This window comes from Leuciscus leuciscus (genome assembly GCF_965113295.1).
Source record: "Leuciscus leuciscus genome assembly, chromosome: 4".
Classification (NCBI taxonomy): Eukaryota; Metazoa; Chordata; class Actinopteri; order Cypriniformes; family Leuciscidae; genus Leuciscus; species Leuciscus leuciscus.
The window spans coordinates 6,359,776-6,383,005 of NC_138728.1; the positions used below are offsets into that span (position 1 = coordinate 6,359,776).

A 23,230-nucleotide genomic window follows, 5' to 3' on the forward strand; every position below is an offset into this window, starting at 1 on the left:
CTTTATTGTGTTTTGGTCTTTTCTGTCAATTACGATGCACTGTTATACATTCATATTCTACAGTTTGTCATTCTTCTCTGTTCCAAACTTAGTACGCTGCCTACCTAGACTGTGTTATATAGGTGCTCCAATGGAGGCCACGGTTGATTCAAAAGGTAAAATGTAGAATCACATGTATCTTAAGAGGGAAAGATGTTCCCAGAATGCTTGTTGATTATGAAATCTGTTGATTATTGAATTCCAGTCAATACCAGCTAGTATCCATACAAATATTTCACTCTAATTGAAAATTGACCATGTTAGCCATGTGTTTTTTGCTTATAAATAGCTCAATCTTTTTGGAATCAATTGAGTCATGTTCGGTGGCACTTTTAGAGCTTTCCAAATGAGTCATATTATGACGTTGCATTTCAGTTAGGATGCCGCTTCAAAGAGTGGCTGCCTATGTAGACAGTAAACAGCAGGATCGCTCACTGGGTTGTGGATCAGAGCTAATGTGTTCTATAATTACCCTGTGAGTCAACCCATAAGAGTCATATCTGTGAAACCTGTATTGTTGCAGTGGCATCCTCAGTGTTCAGCGGGAGCCTCCCGTCGTCCTCTGTGTGTCTCTCCAGACTGAAAGAAACTTGTTTGATACCGATGCCTCAACCCACAAAAAAGGAACACAGATGGCCCGTTGAGATGTCTTGGTTTCCTCCTCCAGCTTTTTGTACAGACCCCCCAAGGACTGGATTTATTGCCGATTACACATCAGCACTTAGGCCACCCAGCAGAGTTCCTGTTCGAGTTTACACTCCTCATTTTACGATATACAACTTGCATGCAGTATACATCAAGTAGCGACTAGAGCATGTAGAGTGGGAAAGATCCCATCGCTTTTGGGAAAATCACTGGCTGAACAACAGGCAACGAGAAGAATATGACCACTATTTAAGCCACCATTTAAATGTGCCAATTTCAAGGGAATTTCCCCCTGGGAAGGCCTTACTTATGTACGGAGCATGGTCCAGAAATCACAGGAGCTGCGTCCGGATTCATACTTTCAGAGTATGTGCTGTTCCATGAAGAATTAACTTCTCAACCATTAATGAGGCACAAGGTATGCAGGTGTGTAGTATAAATACATTTCCAGACAGCTCACATCCATACTGCAACTGCATAGAAGGGAAGTAAGCATATTCTGACCAGGGTTGTGCCATTCAGAGTTGAATTAAGTGTGCCTTTATATTCCAATTCGGTTCCATATTTTGAATTTAATTTGAATTAAGGAAGCAAACAGGGTGCATATTGCTATAATAGCAAATAATCGCATTGCTAATATATAAATAATAATATTGCTATAATAGCAAATTGCTATAGCTATACAACTTTCCTGTAGCTCAAACAGTAGAGCGTTAGCACTTGCAACGCCAAGGTCATGGGTTCAATTCCCAGGGAAAGCAAGAACTGATAAGAATGTAAATGTGTACCTTGAAATACATTGTAAGTCGCTTTGGATAAAAGCGTCTGCCAAATGCGTAAATGTATTTGAATTGAATGGCAGCAAGTATAATTAATGGCCTGTTTGAAAGTTTTTCAATAAGTTTTGAAAGCCTGATAAAAAATGGATAGATAGATTGATATGAAAAGAGCTGCTCAGCTCTAGATAGATAGATAAATGGATAGATGGATGGATGGATGGATGGAAAGATTCCAGTTCAACTTCCTATAGATTTGACCAATTTATATTGACACTCATGAATCAAAAGCAAGCCCATTCTAATTTTTGCGTGACCCTGATTGTGATGCGGTGAGAGTCGGTGCACCTCAGGAATGAGGGAGTCTGGAATCATCACGCTGCTACTCCTGGAGAAGCACACCAGCCAATGATTGGCAACCATCTCTATCCCATAAAGCCCTATATCCAAACAAGAGTGGCCTGTAGAGCTCTCTTTCTGTTTAAAGTGCATGTATATATAGAAATACTTCTGCATATGTTTTTACAGAGAGGCACAGAGGATAAGAGGTCCGTGTGTGGGTGTGGAAATGATGTGGTTTCAGCCGTAGTGGCCAAAGGAACACTGATTGCAAAAAGCAAGCGGAGAGAGTGAAAAAAGAACAGCAAGCGCCTAAAATAAACGCTGTGTCTATAGGATAGAGAAACATGGAAAAAAGCGTATTTTTTCACATCACTTGACTTCATGAAGGTCATAAAGAAAACAAGACCCGTCACTTACATGAATGCGGTGCATTGTCTGGGTTTTGTGGTGAGTTGCACTCGACAATTTGACCGTATTACTTGGAAATGGCATTATCATAAGCAAAGTTTGCTTTAGCGCATATAGATCTGCGCTAACCATGTGACAGCGCATAGGGGAGGGTTATGAGAGAGATATGTGAGAACTAGAGTGTTTTTATACCCGTGCAAAACTCACTGACACAATGCACAATGATGGTCTTAATTTCTCTATGATAGTCTGAACCCTGGTTATGAATCATCTCCCTCCCTTAAAACAATTATGCTTTTTTAAAATCTTAAGTGTCAGCACACTTCTCTTCTTCAAACGCTCGATTTGAGGTGTCATTCATGTCGGTGCTGGATGAGTTACGGCCTAAAGTTTCATACTTAAGGTTGGCAGTTTGTTGAAATCCCTAACCTTTAGTGTGAGCAATAGTTACAGTGATACTTGCCTTAGCAAGCAGAACTAATGATAGATTGAACAGAACGCAGAGAGTTTCTGCTGACTAGCCTTTTTTTTTTAGGAAAACATATTAAAAAAATAAGATAAACAGACAGAGCTGCGCTGGGACTTTACCTGTACTGTAAATCAGAAGTGATCTTGCTGAAATTAACAGGCTTGTTGAGAGTTAAACAACTAATTACAAGGCCATTATTAAGTGCACACGCACGCACACATGTACAAAGAACCAGACATGTAAGAGCCATTACAAGCTCTGACAGGTTTCTAGAGGATGATCTTACCTGGAGCTTCAAAAACAGCCCTGGATGAAGCGGCAGCTCGAAAGAATGTCTGTCTGTCCCGATCCAACTGCTGAGAAACAGAACAATGTCAAGACAAACTCTGGGAAACTGCTGAAATGGCTTTATTTCAGTGAAGAAGACAAGCTTGCACTCATTTTATATATGGGTAATGAATGGAGCAATTCTGAGAAGGGTTTTGGAACCGAGTCAGAGCCTTAGGACGGGAGCTGGGTTTGATTATGTACAGGAGTGATCGGGTCCTGGGATGTTTGTCAGATAAAAGCTGCATCACGTTTTTAGCTCGTCTCTATCGTGGCCGTTTCGACGTGCTTACACTTTGCATACATTTGATCTGCCATGGCAGACGAGAAGGAGAGGGTTCAAATGCCTCGTATTCCCATGACAATCGCCGTGTCAGTCAGCTCACCATTTCCACTGAGAGACCGGTTCGAAATGAAACTTTAGAAGGTCCCTTATAATACCTTCATCCCTCAATGTTGTTACAACAATTGGGATGGGAAAAGGGCTCAGCAGATTGAGATGTTATCGATACTTTTGTCAGAATCTTTCACACTCATTGCCAGCAGAAAGCTCCAGATGTCAGAGGTGGGCACGCAGCGGTAGATCAGGTCCATATGTGCGCCGTGACTCAGGAGTGTGTGTTCTGGAGGAATGGAGTTGGGTCTGACCCGCCGGCCCCTCCACGCTCGTTAAAGCAATGCCTTCACATGTGGAAACCCGAGACGCCTCTCCTGCGTGTTTGTCCTCCATTGTCATCTACCGTTGGTTCAGTCGCTCCATATGGAGCTCAGAGCCAAAAGTATGATTGTTGTATTTATGCGTTTATGCAATCTGTGTGCAGCATGAAAATGATCAGATTCGAATTACAGCGCACTGTTATTCAAAACCGTGTTGTTAAACGACATAAACGTTGCATATTATTGTGTCATGCTTATATAAGTATTATTCCATTTTATACATTATGGGTTGATGTCAAATGTGACAAACTATTTTAAACAAATGTTACCATTCTCCTAAAATGATATATTTAACCTAAAACTACTTTGTTTTTTCTTTTCTTTTTACAAGATTAAATACTTTTATATTTTAAATATATTGACTATTATGTTAGTGCTGTCAAATCAATTCGCATCTAACATAAAAGTTTGTTTATTTAATATGTTTGTGTGTGTGTGTGTGTGTGTGTGTGTGTGTGTGTGTGTGTGTGTGTGTGTGTGTGTGTGTGTGTGTGTGTGTGTGTGTGTGTGTGTGTGTGTGTGTGTGTGTGTGTGTGTGTATGTATACATATACAGTATACATATATCATATATGTATATACATATATATATATAGTATATAAATATATTATATATGTATGTGTATATATATATATATATATATATATATACATATAACTCACACACATGTACCTGTATGTGTATATATATATATGATATATGTATATACTGTGTGTATATGTGCATACTGTATATGTATACTACATACACACAAATATATAAACAAACTTTAATGTTAGATGCAATTAGTCGTGATTAATTGATTTGACAGCACTAATTTATGTATATATGTAAATATATTTATGAAATGTTGTTTAACTAAAACTGCCTAGTTGTATATGTGTGTTTTATAGAAAGTTAAACATTGTAAATGAGTATTTCAAAACTCTTGAAAAGTTTTAAATAGGTTTCCCAAAGTATACCCAGGCCTGCCACAATAAAGATCATCTCTCTTATAAAAACTAATTACTACAACTTTATTGTCTGACTAATAGGAGCAGTGGTTGGGACGCTGTTCAAGTGTTCGTCGAATGGCAGGGCGCTGTTGGAGGACTGTGGTTTCTCTCCCTCCCCTGTGTCGAAGCTGGAGAGATGGGGAGGGCAGGCCCATGAGGAGGCAAAGCGCAAACTAGTCAAAACTCACTCTTTCACCCCCCTGCCTGCGGACTGAAGCAGTCGCTGGAGTTTCTTCGTCGTCTGCTTTAGGTTTTGGGTTAAGAGCCCGAACAGCCTCTGGAAAGAAAAGAGGGGGAAAGTTTGAAAAGGTTTCCGAATTTCCTGCGCAAAAGGAGGATTTAATGCAGAACTGAAGTTTTAAGCGCAAAAGTTGTGAATGCATGAGCTCTGTGAGGTGGACTGAATGACTCCAGACTGCTTTTGTCTGCTAATTTCTTTAATAAGGAGGAAAAGGCTTTAGTCGCCCCCGTTGCGCACCGCACGCGCAGCGCGGTTGTTTGCGCTCTTGTCAAACTATCGAATGTTTAATTGACACCTGTTGCGTGACGTCGTAAAGCACTGTAGCCCGGTGAGTGTATCAAAAGTTTGAAAAAATTAAATCGAGTCATTTTCGCGGAACTTTTTTTCTCTCTCTGTGCGTGTGTGTGTGTGTGTGCAATGGACAGCGCCGTGTTTTGGAGTAGCTATGTTTTTGTTGTAAGTGAATGAAAGAGAGAAAAACACTGGAAACTCGAGTACCAATGTTCTATTGATCGGAGGTGGAATTGTTTCATGTTTTCAAAAGTAACTAAGCGCTCAAAAGAACATAACGGAGAGCAGAAGACCAAGTTCAGCTGTCAAGACTTCAACTCTGGAACTTTGGAGGAACTTTTGGAGACATACACTGAACGGATAGATCGAGATCTGCAAACAAGTAAGCTCTAGTTACTATCAAACCTAAAAGATGTAGCATACATTGTTTGGAAAGGATGTTTGTTGATGTTGCCTGGAGCGTGTGGTTGTTTCAGAACATGCCTTGAGAAAGGTTTGTGCCGGCCAGCTTCATAAACCCGATTCATCTCAAGGTTCCTGCAAAAGTATGTTTTTGCTTAAGGCATGATAGAGAGAGAGAGAGAGGGGTGAGCTGCAGCACCCTCGGTTTCAGCAATTACAGAAATTAGTTACAGGAGGAAAGTCACTGTCACCTACCTGAGGTCACACTGCTAGTTGTAGGACTCTTTGTCCTACAAATATATAAAATATATAATATATTAAAACATATAACTTCTAGTCTCGTTTAACATTTGATTTGCGTTCATGCTGAGGGATATTAAATGACAAAACGAGTAGCCTATTATTTGAATCAGTATCTCTTGTTTGACACCCACAGAAGCTTTCATCTACATTTTTAAAAAATAGTTAAAAAAAATGGAAATATTGAGCAGACAGGGAGTGTTTTAACACTTTGCACATAATGGGACCGTGTGTAGGCCTGCGTTTGATACAGCCGTGCAATTCACTAACACTCTCACAATTATGTTTTATATATTTGTTATCCCTTTTTAAGTGTAGTTTTTGCCTGCAAAATAAATGTTTCCTGTTTGTTGACCATTTGGATAAAAATAGCATGGAGCTGAAGTGAAATTATTTTAGTGTTTTATTCACGCGCATAATGTTTTCATAAAGCATGTTTTCTATTAGCGTTACGACCCTGTTTGTAGGCTTGCATCCCTGCGCACTCTTTGTACATGGCATTAGGCTAATTTACGTAAATTGTAGATTTATGACGTACGTAAATATGTAACAGACAAATATGGAAATACTCGCTAGCTATATAAAGTTGGAGACACACAGATAAAAAAATATCTTACAAAAAATACAAAATGTTTTCATCACTCCCCGTTCTCCCCTAACGAGTCTTATTTAGGCCAGCAATCGTTTACATAAAGAACACTCATATCGTGATCATATTATAATGGCCCAATGTTTAAAACGACTCACTTTTTTTACAGTTAATTTTAGACTGGGATACTAAAATAATCTGAGTCACTTACCACCAGTCTTTAGTCTCAGTTTGGGGCACAAATGTTTGAAATTATTATCTGGATCGTGCCGGTACTTCCTTGCGAAAAAAGGCTACTTCATGTAATGTGTTGAAGCTGAAAAATGATTGACAGTTGCTGACTTTTGGTGCAGCTTTTAAATAAGCCATCTGTAGTTTGTCAATTAAAAAAAAAAAATTCCCGTGCGTCTGAAAAGCGCCAGGTACAAATTATGGGGGTTGATTCTTGAAGCCAGGATTTTTAAAGTGTCTATTCTTTTATAGCAGCTGTTGTTACATATTTATGTAATTTAACAGTGTTTTCAAACGTTTGAGTAACCCCAGAAATTAGATTACAAATTAGTCACAGCCCAAGTTTGTAGGCTCGCGAACGGAAGTGGTTCACCATGAGGAGGTAACCATAGCAACAGTTCGCTGCTCGAGCGCTTGAATCAATACTGGATAGCGACGAAATCATTATTTATCGTGTTATTATATATTTACACTTAAAGGGATAGTTCACCCAAAAATTTTATTTCTGTCATCATTTCACTTACTCACCCTCAAGTTGTTCCAAACCTGTATGAGTGTCTTTCTTCTGTTGAGCACAAAAGAAGATATTTTGAAGAATGTGGGCCCCATTGACTTCCATATATTATTTTATTTTTTTCTATGGAAGTCAAAGGGGCCCATCAACTATTTTGTTATACCAACATTCTTCAAAATATCTTCTTTTGTGTTCAGCAGAAAAAATAAATTCATACAGGTTTGGAAAAACTTCAGAGTGAGTAAACTACAGATTTTTCATTTTGGTGTGAACTATCACAAAGTAGCCTATAGTGTTTTTGTGTGAAACGTCTTTAAGATGGTTTAACTGTGATTGAAAATATATTAATATATTGTATAATTGTTAGGCCTATGTATATTCAAATTGTCTGAAGATTATCAAGCAATAACTATCTGTAACAAAACAGACATAATTAACTTTTTTTTTCTTTTTTTTTTTGCTAAAGTAATTCTCCATAAAAATTGCTTTTACTACAATACTTGCCATTTTTAACCCTAAATGAGTTTTTATATCCAGGGAGATTGTCATGGATTCCAAATTGTGAAATATTATTTAAGTCTTAATGTGTTGGAAAATAGAAATCCTTTCCTTTTCTGAGATGTTTTGAAGGGTTAACAAACATTATGCAAAATGTTGCGTGCTTCTGTTTTGTTTGATTATTATGGATATTTCTTGTGTTGCTCTCTCCACAGTTTGTGTTTGTGTAATGTAAAGCTACCTTTTCAGTGCCTCTGGAATGATAAGAAGATTCTTGTCTGCTGGGCCAAAATAGTTTCTAACCGCAAAAATATAAACAGGTGTCGTTTAACCAAACACGTGAAGATTTAGATGTACTCGGAGGCTCTCTTTTATCAGCTCCAACTGAAGAACAGACAGTGGGAAGCAATATCTCCTGTTGTGTGTATAAACGCTGGCTGCGGGTTTCATTCCCCTATATATTTCATGTATTTCTCCCTGCCAGAGACTGTATTTGTGCAGGATTAATTGATATGCCGGCCTTGTGTTAAACGTATTGGCCAGATGTGCTGTATGCAAGTCCTTATCGATACTTAAAAACGGTCATTCTTACACATGCACTTCTTTCCTCTAGCTGACCGCTCTCTGAGGTTAAGAGGGTCCACGGAGTCCTGTACTTTAATTTGTCGTTTCGTGACTAGCATTCCTTTTAATGCTCCTTCTTTTTGAGCAGGACGGTCCGTGTAAGAGCAGACGGGCACCCGTCTTGTATTTGATTATTCCCATTTGTTCTGCAGCGATGTGGTGATTTAAATCAGCATGAATCTGAAAATGTGTTATCCACGGTGTGGTAAACATCTGAGGATGTGTATGGAAGTGCGTTTGTTGAGGTTTTCCTTTTCTGAATTAGTTTTAAAAGAGTTTGCGGCTGTTTTCTTTGATCACCCAGCCTAAAGCCTCGTTTTTGAAGGGAAAAGGGTCGGATATCTGATCAAGAGCTTGCTGTTTAGCTTTCAGATGTTTTTAGCCTCGTTCCTCAAGGGTTTTCCCCTATTCTCCTTTATATGTGTCTATCTGTTTTTCTGTGGTATTTGGAATGTGACGGGGGCTGGGTTGATTAAGACATTGATTCATTTAATGAAATGTTTGAGTTCTGGGGTGGAATGAGAAGCTGCAGACACCAGTCGTGTTTCTGTGGCCAAAGCTCTGGGAAACCTCTCAAAAGCTGATTCAGAGAGATAAAACCGTCAACAGCCCACCTGCACAAGCCAACCTGCCTCTCTTGCCTGAGCACGCGCTTCACACACACACACACACATCCCCCATCATCCGCAGCACACACACTCTTTGGCTCTCTGTCTGTTTTTCTCTTTCTCCTATCACTTACCTTTCTTTCTCTCGCTTTCAGGAAAATGCATACACACAAACCTTCATGCAATCTAACATCATGTACTAGGAATCAAACGCGATCTGTGAGGTTGTTCTTTGTTGTTCCTGATCACCATGAACCAGATACCTCTCAAAAGTGTGACAATACTCCCCAGCAGTCCATTGAGAGGTTAGGCCTCTTTCTTTTAAGTGCAAATATTACCACCCCCTGCTCACAAGCACTTGTGCTGGCCTCTGACTCTATCATGTAAGCTTTTCTTTGACTGATTTAGGGACTGATAAACGTGTAGAAGTGCCTACTGTCTGACTCGAGCCTGATGTGTCTATAGCGTTGATGTGTGCGTATGACCCTCATATCCACATGAGAGATCAAACGCAGTGGCGGAGCAAGTCTTTTTTTTGGATAAAAATTGCGTAAAGTCTATAGCAAACAGATGCAATGGCCCTGAAATAATTTGACATTTATTATATATATATATATAAACATTGTCAGATGTGTTGAATTAAGAAGATAGAAAAGCATTCTCATCTCATGCATAGCTAAAATCATAAATTAGCCAAAACATTTAATAAACAACTACACAAGGGGCGTGTAAAATGCCAATTCTGCAAAGTTCATGCAGACTCTTCATGGGCTTGACTATAGGTCAGACGTCATGTGAATATGAGGTTATGGGATCATCATTTTCCCAGCTATCCCAGACTTATAATGCAGCGTAAACTAAAATCTTGACTTGCTGAGCAACTCTATAACAGTTCTGCATTGCACTGCACTTATTTTTCGCCAGAGATTATGGGCTTCTGGCTGGAGATGTTTTCTAGCTTGTAATCATGTCAGAGCCAGTGTTATTTGTTCAGATGCTCACAAGAAGCCCCAACACCAGGTGTGCACTCTTAAAAACATGCCACTATTTCAACACCGCCTTGAGAACAGCAGGCTGCGTTCATCGATTAGAGACATCCAGGCTGTGAAATGCTCACGTTTTGGCCTCTTGCCTTTCTCCCGTTGAAGGGCACAGCGTATCGACATCATGTCTGAGTGTGAACGGGCTTGTCTGTCTGTGTGTTTACCTTCATCACCTGTACCGTGTATTTTGACGTGCGTCAGCATCTATCGCTCACACACACACACATGCGTATTGACGTACTGTCCAGACACAGACAATGATCAGCAGAAGTGCTGCGCGCATCTCAGACACAACATGAGTAATGCTGAAATTAGAGTGCCTCGATTGTTGGTGCGGACTTAGCATGACATTTATCAAGTGCAAAAGAAGCTGTCGTAAGCAGTGTCAGCTTATGCATGTTTATAGCTAGCTACCTGAATAATAACACACAGTTTAATGTCACAGACATTTGAAGGAAACTCTATCGCCCCCTTGAGTCCACTGCAATGTAACGTTAAGTATGTACAACAAAACATGAAAACAAAAGCTTGCATTCATGCTTGTTTGCTAATGTAGAGTATCTTTATGGCCTTAAAGTTTCTTCCCACTTTGTATGCATATTGAAATCTTGCCGCAACCACAATGCACCCATGAAACAGTGGCTGTGGATGTTACCGGTAGAATAATTCATACATGATGTTTCTCCCCACTAGGATGTATTGTCAGTGCACCATGGCATCGACCCAGTGTAAACACAGCTGTATGAGACACTTCTGGCCAGCTGTTAATTTGTGAGTGTGTGTGTTCACCTCTGGGTGTGAAGAGAAGATTCCCCGTCGGCAGAATTCAGGGATATTCCAGCACATTAATCAACTATGCAAAAAGACTCTGCTTATTTAGAGAGTTTTTCATGAGAGAGAATAGATTTTACAGATATAGACGGCTGTTTTGTGCATATGTGTGAGCGTGTGTGTTTTTAACCACTTTAAGGCCTGTGGATTCCTGCTCAAGATTCAAAGTGTAGTAACAGATAAAAGCCATGCATGTGAATCTCTCCCCCTCGCTGTTAGATAATGATGTGCAAAATTGGTTGTCTTGATGGTGAGTGTATGAGTGTGGCCTGGGCAGCAGGACGGGTTTGAAGCGCAGCAGGGTTTCTGGAACTTGTTGAAGGGCGCAAGAATGGATGATTTGCCTCTTTCTCCTGGTTTTATGCCCTAATTGAGCTTTGCTATGGTCCAGAGTCTGGCTCCACACTGTTTACTGTCTCCTCTGTAATCTGGATATTAGCAAACTATGTGTTTGAATGTTTGTGTGTGTTTGTGTATTCACATGTACATATTTACAAGAGATGTGCACCAGAGGCTTTTTTTGGATAATATATTTGTCTCGCTTATATCCAAACGTTCTTAAATCAAGAAATAATTACTACAGATGATAAATTGCATGAGATACTTAGTCTTGTTTTCTTGTTTTTGAGGTTAAAGCTTAAAACAAGACACAAATTCGAGTTAGGAAATTACTTTTTGCAGTGTAGCAACTATAATGGGTCCTCATATGTATTTTGGATGATACTATGTTAAAGAGACCTAAAATGCTTTCCCCCCCTTTTTTAACATTTTCAACTTTAGTGTATAATGTTGTTGTTTGAGCATGAAAAATCCCAAAGCACAGTCACTCAAAGGTAGCCTGGCAAGCCATACCTACATCAAGATGTTAGGTCTGGAAACTCACCATAGACACGCTCACTCCGAGGGGCGGGATAAACGGCTGTCTTTCAAATTCCCTCTGCACGCAATAGGACAGCGCTTCAACCAACCAGGGGTGCGTTTCCCGAAAGCATCGTTGGCCAACTATGGTCGCAAGTTCATCGCAATGTCCATTGAACTCTATTGGCAACGAGGGAACTTGCGACCATAGTTGGCTAACGATGCTTTCGGGAAACGCACCCCAGAGCGTTTTCCCAACAGCGGAGCTAGTTGATAGATTCAACTTTTGCCATATCTGGCCGGCAAAACAACGAACACATCTTCCTTTTTTTAAGAATGACTTAAGTGCCGTTCTATGCTCTTTTCTCAAAGAAAAACTTAACTCCAAGTCCTCCAGAGTCGCGGACAAAGCCGATTCGAAAGATGTTCGCCAGCAGCCGTCATTCTTTGTTTTCAAGTAGCAGCCAGGTAACCGTCGCAACTCTGTCGTCATATGTTAAGCCCGCCCCGCATACTCTATACGCGACGTGATTGGCCTGACCCAATTTAGGTTTTTGCAGCTCGAAAGTCTATGGAGAGTTGCTAGACTGCCCTGGCTGCAAAATACATTTTGCTGCCGCTAGGGTGCGTCTAGATTTCTAGGCTAACTCAAAGGCAGTTATTCTCTAAATCAGAGCGCACTGTTTCTGAACTCCCTTAAACGCCTCCATTGTAGTCTTGAGTTTTCTTCCGGGAACGAACAAATCACAATATTAGACATTTAAAGTCGGCATGAAATCAAATTTGACAAATCTTCTTTTTATATGTAATATTGTAGTGTTTATTATAAATGATTTATCTGTGCACTTCATTATTTAAAAAAAATTCATTTACCCTTATAATCTTTAATCAAATACATTACCCTTCCCTCCCCCCTCGAAACGACCTCTCTTCTCTTTCGGTCACGTGCCATGGCGAAAGGGTGCGGCCAGAGCCGATGAGGGTGCGGCTATCGGTGTCGGTCTCGTTTTGAGTCAAGTCAAGTTATCAGTCAAGTTCACCCTCGAGAGCATCTCGAAGTGTCCGAATGGTAGGCTATCTATCTTATCTAAATCTAGTTATTTACTTATCGGACACGTCGAGATGCTCTCGATGGTGAACTTGACTGATAACTTGACTTGACTCATCTTGGTTCGCGGGAGGCTCATATAAATATGGGCTGATTCCTGCCTGCAAATTTAGCTGCTCGTCCTCGTTCTCGTCGCCGGGCTCCTCAATAAAAAATCCTTCATGGGAGGGTAACGGTGGGAGTCCGGTGGAGAGAAATCCTACACAACTGAATGTAAACTGGCATTCAAATCTGCCTCCATTTTGTTTGCAACACCCAACCTCCAACGATCCAATCAATTCCCGAAGGACGAAATCAAGCCCCGCCCTACATTTTTTTTCTAATTTCAGAAGCCGTTTCACTCGGATATACGTCACAACAAGGACAAAATGACAATCTCAACTTCCGTTTCATGCCGACTTTAAATAATCCCCGCCCAAGTAATTTCTCCCAAGAAATGGACGAGGCCTGGTTGAGTTAGTTAGTAGTGTGTTGAAATTTGTGGTTATGGTAAGGGGTGTGACATTTCCGAAACACGCTCAAAGCAGTTGACCAATCACATCACACTGGTCCAGCCGACCAATCAGAGCACATGGCACCGTTCTGAAGGAGGGCTTCATAGAGACAGGAACTAAACAGAGTGTTACTGACAGACTGGGAAGAGAGGAGCTGCAACAATGTAAAATATTTGAAAAATATATTTTTTTTAACATTCAAAAATGAAAACCTATTCTAGTAGACTACAGGGCTGGGCAACTCTAGCCCTCGAGATCCACTTTCCTGTAGAGTTTAACTCCAACTCTGATCAGACTCACCTGCCTGCAGGATTCTAGTAATGCTGAAGTCCTTGATTAGCTTGTTCAGGTGTGTTTGTTTAGGGTTGAAGCTGAAGTCTGCAGGAAAGTAGATCTTGAGGGCCGGAGTTGCCCAGTTGCCTGGCATAATAGGTCGTCTTTAAACTTAACTAGACAGAACACAACAGAATGGAGTATGGTTATAATGGTTTTATAATAATTAATAATTATCTTTAAATATTTAACCAGTTCTAAGACATGCCATTTTTTTGCATGCTTATGCTTCAAGACACTGGAAAAATTGAGCGATACAATGCAGTGGCTAAAGATGTCCCATCTGCAAGCTGAACTCTTTTGACCTTCCCCCGGTGCTGCACTGCTAGTTCGGAAACTGGTAATGATGATACCAGCACACTAAGATACCATGCTGGAGATCAGCATCGACAACATGCTGGTCCTCTAACCATGGAATGATCAATCTGGCTACCTGTCTATACTAGTCTTGCGTTCATGCTAGCACTCACAAATGGAGAGATTTCCATTTAAGTATTGCCATGAGATCTGTAATGCACAGTTTGCATTGGCAGGGTTTCAACGAGCTTTTCCTCATTAACGCATTGTGTAAGTCACTCTTTTTACACTTAACTCATTCTTTTCCTGTGATTTAGTGGAAACTAGAACATATCAGATATAGAAAAATGTGGTTTGCTGTTGCACATAACTGATCACATTCTGCCTATAGTGTTTATTGTAGATCTAAACCAAAAAGTCCTTCTCCTTGCACTATGACTTCAGGCTGCATTTCATCATAACCGATTGTTTCTGTGAATACTGTTGGAGAGATTCAGGTCTACATGCATTCATGAATGTTGCTGTAGAGCAAATGAGTATTATTATGCATTATGCATTTGTCTTTTTTTCTGTAGCGATGTGTTGCAATCGGAGGGCCTGACAGGGGCAGCACTAAAGCGCTGCCGGGGGATTTGGGTGAGAGCGGGCGGTTCTGCTCTGCACATTTGAACACATTGAGTGAGGAATAGGGTTTAAGGAGTGAGCTAAGGAGATTGCGAGGGCACTAGCAGAGCGCCGGTAATAGACTGGTATAATAGCTGTGTAAATCCTGCTTGAGCCTACACACACACACACACACACACTCTCTCACATATGGCCACGCTTTCTCTAAAACACTCATTTTCTCCTCTCACATGTTTTCTTGTTCTTGCACCAATTGAAACACAATTTCCCCACAGTTTAGCTTCACACACATACACTCGCTAGACGAGAGACTGACCTCGCTGCCCCGGCCCTCACAGCAGCCTTAATTGGTGTCATTAAGAGCTCTGAAAGCTGGGAGATAATTGGCCGGGCCCACTTGAGCAAACAGGACTTCAATGGAGTCATTTACCAGCGTGATAGGGTGAGGGTCTGGGGAGTCCTGGGAAGAGGGCTGACAGCGAGAGAGGGGGAAATGGGGTGTTTGGGTTAAAAAAGGGTTTCTCTTAAACAAGATTTTTGGGGGCAAATGGTGGGAGTTCGCCTAATCTAGCGCTGTGACCTAGTAACACTCAAACACAATGTGCTGGTATTGTTCCAAATTTGCCTGCATTTTATACAGTCTGAGGCATTACAGATGTTAAGAGCAGTGCACCATTTTCTTATTAGTGATGTTTATTAAAGCACTCATCACTACTTAGTGTGAATGCTACCTCAAAACATGCAGCTTGTTGAAGATAGGAACGCTACTTTGAATTTAAGGGATCGAATTTGCATTTTTCATCTGGTTTGGGCCAGTGTCATTTTAGTATAATTACTATCATTTAATTAAAGTTATAATTTATAATGTAGTTAATGTAATGTTAGTTTTATAGTTTAAGTTAACGATAGGAACTCTGGGTTGGACAGGTTTTACTTTCAACTGTGAAGCGTTTAGTGGTGGTTTTAAAGCCTAAAATTGCAGGGGTATTTTTACTTTATTTCTAGTCATTTAAATGTGATGTAAATGCGAACTCTGCTTCTCATTGTTGCTATTCCAAGTGTAAATAAAGGGTGAATGAAAAGGGTGTCTCAGACTAAACATGCAATAGAACTTGTGGTTTTGTTTGCTAAAATTCAGAACCAGACCCTGAATGGCCTTTCTGAAGTGAAAGGAGACCTGCGAGTGCTTGGTTCTGTGGAGTCGTGGTGGGCTCTGTGGGGGCATCAGGATGTCTGGAGGGCTTCGAAACAGCAGCAGGTCTTTTGTTGAATCCATTGAGGTTTCCCACTCCACTGCCACAACATTATGGCTTTTATTAGAATCCCCTCACGTGTTCACAGCCAGATTCACACACTTGGGAAGTTCAGGTTTTGTGGGGGTGGGGGGGGGTACCCAAAATGCTCCTTCCGTCAATTTCCCTTTTAGTCTATAACTATAACGTGCTGATGTGTTGTTTTCCTCTCTCTCATTCCTTCTTCAAAGCATCTTTCTTTTTGGTTCCTTTTTAATTTTGTTTACTTTTTTCTTGCTTTTTTCGCTTTCTAACAGCACCCCTAATAACTCCCTTTCTCTTTCTAAAGCCTAAAACCTTAGCCTCAGGCGCATTTCACGACTGATTTCACCTCATTGTGAGAAACACGCCGACTTCAGCGTTCAAATGGACGGACAGAATCTGGGGTACCATTAATTCGGTGAGCAGCATTTGGGAGCAATTTGGCATTTTGCATCATCACTTTCTCTCAGCTCTTACCACCTCTCCTCTCCACTCTTTTGCTCGGATGATGAAAAGATGGATTCTAACCCTGCCATTAATGAGGATTAGCGGGGCAGGGAATGTTTGTCAGAGAGCCAAGCAGATCAAAGATGCTGCTCAGCGGACCATGAACTCCTCCAAACCCGTGATACCAAGAGTATGTGGTCTTTACACCAGCAAAACAAACAACCAAGCAGCAACACCCCTGGACAAAGAGCCGGGTGTCGTGGCTCGTCTCTAACGCTAGCGAGGCACATCTTTACCGTTTGACCCCAAATGACACAGCAGGGGCCCGCTCTGTGTGTCCCGGGCCGGACGGCTGTGTTGATCTATTGTAAATCACGCCTCTTTCAGCCGGCCAACCCAAACACGGCCCCGGTGAATGGGACTCGTTGGACTGCTGGTGTGGTCCTCCACATCCACGGAGGCTCTTTTAAAGAGCCATTTAGAGCGTGCAGAGGCCTCGAGACGACGTTTAAAGCAGACGCTGGACAGGAGGCTCAACAGGTGCTGCGTTGTGCCTCTGTGTGTGTATCCGAGCATGTTAACCGTGAGTTAAGGTTCCCTCGGTGGTGTTCTGCATTCCTGTAGTGTCATTGTTATTACATGGCAAACATACAGATGTTTAGATAGATGATGAAATTGATTTGCAGTCTGTAAATCAGGAGGAATAATTATTATAAATGACCGATATGAGTTTTGGCTGATGACAGATATAATGCATTGTAAGATGTTTAATATATTCTATTTAAATTGCATAAAATATTTGGAATTTTCATATTATTCATATATATTATTTAATAGTATTATTATTTAGTATGAAATAAAATATATTAAACATCTTAGTTTAATATATACATATATGAATTGGCATGTTTTGTCTATATTATTATAATTGTATAGATAATTATATAAATACAATTCTAAAAATATAAATTTTTAAAAGAAAAGTTCTCGTTTCTATTTACATAACTTTTCTTTTAAAAATTAATTATCTCATTTTTGCGATTTATTTATATAACATTTGGGAATACAGTAATATTGTGAGAAAAATATTACAGTTTAAAACTGTTTTCTGTTTACTACATTTGAATGTATTCCTGTGATGGTTCAGCATCATTACTCCAGTCTTCAGTGTCACATGATCCTTCAGAAATCATTCTGATATGCTGATTTGCTGCTCAAGAAACATTTCTTATTATTTTCAATGTTGAAAACAGTTGTGCTGCTTAATTATTTTTTTTTTTTTTTGAAAACAGTGATACATTATTTTTCAGGATTCTTTGATGAATGGAAACGTCACATGAACATCATTTATTGGGAATAACTTTTTTAAAACATAAACATCTTTACTGTCAACTTTGATTAATTTAATTTAATTTAGCTGAATAAAAAAAAAAAATCTGTAATGTGTGTGTCAAGCCAAGATGTCATACACACAATTCATGCAACATTAATAACAGAAAATGTCCATTATTCATTGTCAAGGCTGTCAGTAGGGCACAGTTATCAACCAGAGCCAATAATCTCAAAATGACCAAATATTACTGATGATTTGGAGTGGACAGTGAGTTTCATTAGTGATGGATTCAGACAGTGATGGGACAGGGGGAGAACTGCACAGATTGGACGATGGTACAGACAGACGGATGGTTAGCAGTTTTGAAAGACAGTCGGTGTAGGCAGACAGATAGATGGGCAGAGCCGTGATGTGAGGGTGAAGCCTGTGGGAGCGCAGAGAGTGCGAGTGCCCTGCAGGCCTTTCTGCCAGCGTGACAGCTTTTGGTGAAGCTCTATGCCCTGAGGTCCTCTTCTTCAGCTGTGAGATGGTGGAGCAGCGTGTGTGTGTGTGTTAGAGAGAGAGAGAGAGACAGTTGTGTGCAGTGCATGCCAGTTATAGCCTGGTGATTGTCAAACCGTGATTGCAGTGAATATTTGTGTGTGAGAGAGAGAGAGGGAGAGAAAGTTGGAGTTTGTGTGTGTTCGTGCATTTGCCATTGTTTATGTGACATTGCAGTTTGTGTGTTTGTGTGGAAGCTGCAACTTTTCACTGTTAAAGAGTGAAAAGAGGAGTGAATGATGGCGTTAGAGGGAGGAATAGAGAGGAAGATGGACACAAGTCATATCTGGTGGGAAATATCGCCCCTCTATGGCAGCTTAGTGTCACTGCTCCTCCGCCTGTGGGAAAACGAACAGAGAATTGATTTCTGAAAGCTGGAATGCATGAGAAACCGCACTGAGTGAATGCGTGTAACACAACTCGCTCTTTTTTTTCTGTCTCTTTGCTCGAGCCAAGATGTCAGGCAAAAGATGAAATTATTAAGAAGATGAAAAGCAGTATTGATCTAAGGGTTTTTCCTCTTTGTCACCTTGTCCCATATATCTTTGCACAGATCACTCTCTGTATCATTGTTTACATGAGGGATGGAGGGACGATGGAAATGAGTGGAGGAAGTGTAAGCTCTTTTATTGATCCGAAGCGTGAAGGGCTTTAACACCCAGAGAGGCGTCTGCCTCCGCATAGCACAGCATAAATCCTTCAGATTTATCATTCCTACACATTCTGTGTGTTAACATCTTCTACTTTAAATAAAATCTAATGTAGAAATGTATTGTTGGTTCCTGACATTTTTTTTATTTTTATATGTTTTGTTTTGCTGGAGTTCAGAACACATGAAGCCGTCTTGTGTTGTTTGGTGTCTATGAATGTTTTCCTTTCAATGGTTTACAGATTTAAAGGTTAAACTGTGATTTCCTGTGCCGATATCTGAAAAAGCATCTTAAACCAGCCTAAAGTGGTTACATGGTCTCCCAGACTGCTGGGTTTCCCTATATGGTCTCCCATGCTGGTTTGACAAGTCTGTCCTGCTGGTTTTAGAGGGGGTTTGGGCACTTGTAAGCTCGCCAGACTGGGAAACCAGCTGACCGACCATCTAAAATCCAACTTATCCAGACTGGGAAACTGGCTAGACCAGCCTAAACCATATAAGACCACCAAACATTTGGCTGGTTTCAGTTGTTTTTCAGCAAAGCTGAGAGCAGTTGTTTGCTTTGCGTCTGGTTTTGTTCTATTTTCCCCCTAAACATTTGTCCTCCTTCAGTTATCACCATCATCTCTTCCACTATCAGCCCATTCTGCATCGGGAGGATAGAGATGCTGCTGCCGGAGCGTTTCACGCATCAAGGTGATAACTCACTGTCAAGGGAATTGATTTGGGGATCTTTCAGAACGGAGGGCCTTGAATTGTTTCTGATTGCTGGTACTGTCAAGACAGATACCTTGAGCAAGATTAATTCCTTTGTCGTCGTCTTTCCTGTCTTCAGAGTTTATAAAATGATCTCATGCTGGCAGATGTTCTGGTATGAAGACAATGGCTCGTGCTGAAGAGTCGTTCCTGCGGCTGCAGACAGAGGGCGCTCTCTCCTTTAGAGAAAACATATAGGGGAAGATTTGGGGAAGACAGATTCAGAGGCAAAGATCTGAAACAGTGGGAAAGCAGGCACAGAAGGAATGCACTGAGAGAGTTATCTTGAAATCTTTTCTGATTTCGTGCAGAAAGAGGGTTGGAGTGAGAGAGACAGCAAGACATGAAGACACAATTATACAACTGAATGAGACATTAAAGGGGTTAAACCAAAAATGAAAATTCTGTCATCATTTACTCCCCCTCAAGCTGTTTGAGTTTCTTTCTTCTGTTGAACAAAAAAGAAGATATTTTTGAAGAATGCTGGTAAGCAGACAGTTGACTGTAACCATTGACTTCCATAGTATTTTGTTCCCCAATACAATTGAAGTCAGTGGCTGTGTGATTACCAACATTCTTTAGAAATATCTTCTTTTGTGTTCAACAGAAGAAAGACACTTAAACTCATACAGGTTTGGAACAACTTGAGGGTGTGCTGGTGGAGCGATGACAGAATTGTCAGTTTTGGGTGAACTGTCCCTTTAAGGTCAGGTGATATTCAGGACAGCACAACTCTTGGTTTTTGTTATATTGCTTGCATTTAACGAATGACATAAATGAAATGGAAATCTGTTAATCAGACAAGCAGGTAGGGTTTTCCCCCCATTGCCAATATATCGGCCTGTCACTCTCCTGAATTTCTCTTCCTTTCTTCCTCACTTTCATTGCTGTAATTTACAGCGTGTTTGAGAGGCAGATTGTGTCTGTGGCGCGGGCTGGATGATGCACGGAGAGCTCAGGCAGCGTGTGTGCATGGGGATTTTTGCAGTTTAGTTAATAGTACATATCATATCTGGATTTCACACCAGCGCTCCCCAGGGATCCGGCTACACTCGCTGCAATTAGACTGACAGTGGGCAGGCAGACAGGGCTCCCAGAGAGCCTCTGAGGGCCACTAATCAGCCCTGAGAGCACACTGCGGGGCCGAGGGGGTCACACCTCAAGGAGGACAGATAGAGTGTTCGCTTTAAACCAACCCAAGTTGTCCTGACAGCAGATGAAGATAACTCGAGGCAGAGAATCCAAGGTTGGCATTAGAACTGGGCATTCCGCTGAATTTCATATAGTATAATTGACTATGCGTGTATATATATATATATATATATATAGAGAGAGAGAGAGAGAGAGAGAGAGAGAGAGAGAGAGAGAGAGAGAGAGAGAGAGAGAGAGGGGCCAGGCTGTCATACAAAGAAATCATGAACACATGCAAAAACAAGAGAGAACCAACAAAATATTAATAACTGATAATGTTGTAGTCAATCTATGCCATTTCCTCAGAGTTTTTTGGTTTTCTATGGGTGTTTTTTTGTTGTTGTTTTTTTGCCAAATAATTTTGTAAGACAAATACCTCCCTAACCAAGTTTAGTATTTTTGTTCTTCCCTCATATTTAAAATATTTATAATATTTGTTCCTCATACATTGATGGTTTAATCAAACTTGTCATTCACTGGTCATTGATGTATATAAATCTTCATTTAATTTATATATTTATATTTTTTATATATATTTATAGTTTACATTTAAAACATTTACATTAAATAATATTTGTAATTAATATAATATTTGTAAAAAAAAAAAAAAATCTTTTTGAAATTATTTTAATTGCCATGTTTTTTTCTTTTTTTGCTAAAAGAGTATGTAGTGTAGACAATCAGACATCTTTTAGCAAATTCTTGGTGTTGTGAATGTAAATGCATATTGGTCTGTCATCACTTTTCTGTCATATAGTAATATCATTTAAACTAATATTTAAACTATTTAATATAATTAAAAAGCACAGTCAGACAGTCGTTCTCACAAATTAAACGGATTAAACTTAATATTTCCCCTTACATGGCTGTTCACTCCTATACTGATTCAGAAAATGAAGATAGAAATTGAATGCAGGAAGGACAAAATTAAAACCGATAGCTCTGGGAATTTAAATTATGTAAGTGGCCATCGAAGGGGATTTTAGCCAAGCTCAGGAACGGCCAAAGAGGATTCAAAGCATCTCAGAAACATTGGGATAGAGAATCCAGGGATGAGAGATTTGAAAGGATTTGGGAAATATTAGGTCTCTTCTTTTTCTTTTTTTTTTAGTTGCAATGATTATTTGGTAGATCAGTTATGTTTACCATGGGGATTTGTGGCAGCAAGCATGCGTCACATGTTTTCTGTAAAAAGCATGTATAATGCATGAGTGCTGATGCTGATAAACTCCTGTAGTGCTATAGACTGTGTTTGTGCTCTCTCTCTCTCCCATGTACTTGTAGCTGGGCGTTTGAGAGGCAGTCAGAAAAATGCAACGCTTCAGCATTTCCAGTGTCCGTCATGGCCCATGTCTGTCCTTCAGTGCCATGCGGCTCAAGACACACGCAGCCCTCCAGACTCTCTCTTCCCTTTTCCCATTTACCTCTCCACACTCAACATTCCTGTACGCACCACTGTGATCAATCAGTATCTGTGCCCAGCTGTCTGCTCTCTAGTTCTGCATGGCTACAGACAACACTCGTGTTCTTGGTTTGGGCCCAAACACCAATTTGGGCCGTTCCATTAGTATCCTGTGAAGGGGGTTGTTCTCTGCGTGTGGGCATTTACCAGATGCTGTTGCCGCTGCAAGAGACGATCATCAATCTGGGTTCAGCTGGCAATGGATTTCCCCCCATTGCGGCCCACATTTGCTCTAACACACACTCGCCCCTGGTGGATCGCTCAATAACTTTCAAACAATTAAAAAAATGTGAAATATTAATGAAATCATGCAGTTTATAGCTTCCTTCTGTTTTCAAGTCCTCGCTGTTGTTCTGTTTTGGATAGCTGAATCTCTCAGAATATACACCATGAATGTATATCAGTTGGTATTATTCGCAATCACTGAAATCATACTGTTAGAATATATATAGCCAGTACCGTTAAAAAAAGTGTATTCTTTTATTTTGCAAGGATACATTAAACTGATCAAAAGTGACATTTAAAATAGTTAATATTAGTTAAATGCTGGTCTTTTGAACTTTCTAGTCATAAAGGGTCCCTAAAAAACACTGACACTGAAGACTGGAGTAATGATGCTGAAAATTCTGGTGCTCGCAACATCAAGATCATGGCTTGGTACCTTGAATGCAATGTAAGTTGCTTTGGATAAAAGTTTCTGCCGGTGCATAAATGTAAATTTATCGTTGTAACTGTGGCATTTTGATGAAAACATTGCTTACCAGTACAGTGGCAATCTCGTCCCTTTCTTTCTGTCTAACTCTGTCTCTCTCTAACTGTCGGCCTTCAAACTGTGTCTTGCCCACCTAAGCGGCGCGGTATCGCCCGCTGTGGGGTTGAGGGAGGGTGTGAGTGAGCGAGCGAGCCGGCTCTGGGTGTCTGCCAGGTCTAGATGCAGAGGGGAGGGCAGGTGGAGACGAGCCAGCCTCCCCAAG

The 23,230-nt window shown here is 40.5% G+C and overlaps 1 protein-coding gene across 1 annotated transcript in view; it reads left to right on the forward strand.

Moving 5' to 3' along the window:
• Positions 1 to 4,894: 4,894 nt before the first annotated feature.
• wnt5b (wingless-type MMTV integration site family, member 5b) overlaps positions 4,895 to 23,230 on the forward strand; it is a 76,271-nt gene continuing 57,935 nt past the window's right edge. Inside the window, exon 1 of the mRNA XM_082167092.1 lies at positions 4,895 to 5,632. The gene's annotated coding sequence lies outside the window, so the exon portion shown is untranslated. The remainder of the gene's footprint in view (positions 5,633 to 23,230) is intronic.